The sequence below is a fragment of the Perkinsus marinus genome (assembly GCF_000006405.1).
Source record: "Perkinsus marinus ATCC 50983 genomic scaffold scf_1104296975142, whole genome shotgun sequence".
Classification (NCBI taxonomy): Eukaryota; Perkinsozoa; order Perkinsida; family Perkinsidae; genus Perkinsus; species Perkinsus marinus.
The window spans coordinates 1-900 of record NW_003200847.1 but is presented as its reverse complement, the minus strand read 5'-3'; the positions used below and the strand labels follow the sequence as shown (position 1 = coordinate 900).

The window sequence follows — 900 nt, the reverse complement described above, 5'->3', positions numbered from 1 at the left end:
GGTGTTATATTTGAGAACCCAGACCTTTTCAGAAGCGAGGTAGTGCAAGACCAAAACCTTTTGATCGATATTGTGCCATCGCACCTCGCAGAATCCGTTCAATCCATTTTTTGTGTCCTCTGGTTTGGCAGAGCGATGCATCACCTTGGCTATGAATCCTGAAGCACTTATCGACAGTTTGGTCGAGTGGTCCAAGGCGCTGGCTTTAGGCGTCAGTCCGAAAGGGCGTGGGTTCGAACCCCACAGCTGTCAGTCTATATACCTGACTGGTCTTATATTGAGAACCGAGACCCTTTCAGAAGCGAGGTAGTGCAAGACCAAAACCTTTTGATCGATATTGTGACATCGCACCTCGCAGAATCCGTTCAATCCATTTTTTGTGTCCTCTGGTTTGGCAGAGCGATGCATCACCTCGGCTATGAATCTTGAAGCACTCATCGACAGTTTGGGCGAGTGGTCTAAGGCGTTGGCTTCAGGCGTCAGTCCGCAAGGGCGTGGGTTCGAATCCCACAGCTGTTAGAAATTTCTTTTCGTGTGATTTGATGAAGAACGCATTCCGCGTAAACGGTTCGAAACCGTTTTTGTGTCATGTCCTATAGTGTAACGCATCTTCTCCGCTATGATTTTTGAAGCACTCGTCGACAGTTTGGCCGAGTGGTCTAAGGCGCTGTCTTAAGGCGCCCGTCCGAAAGGGCGTGGGTTCGAACCCCACAGCTGTCAGTCTATATACCTGATTGGTGTTATATTGAGAACCCAGACCTTTTCAGAAGCGAGGTAGTGCAAGATCAAAACCTTCTGATCGATATTGCGCCATCGCACCTCGCAGAAACCGTTCAACCCATTTTTCTGTCCTCTGGTTTGGCAGAGCGATGCATCACCTCGGCTATGAATCCTGAAGCA

At 49.0% G+C, this 900-nt stretch overlaps 3 non-coding genes across 3 annotated transcripts; all 3 read left to right on the top strand.

Annotated features, from left to right (window-relative positions):
- Positions 1-172: 172 nt before the first annotated feature.
- Positions 173-252, top strand: Pmar_PMAR014338. The gene has a single exon. It is a non-coding gene; the product is annotated as a tRNA-Leu (tRNA).
- A 187-nt stretch (positions 253-439) lies between these two features.
- On the top strand, positions 440-519 carry Pmar_PMAR014337. Its single transcript has one exon. It is a non-coding gene; the product is annotated as a tRNA-Leu (tRNA).
- A 121-nt stretch (positions 520-640) lies between these two features.
- Pmar_PMAR014336 lies at positions 641-720 on the top strand. The gene has a single exon. It is a non-coding gene; the product is annotated as a tRNA-Leu (tRNA).
- Positions 721-900: the final 180 nt, after the last annotated feature.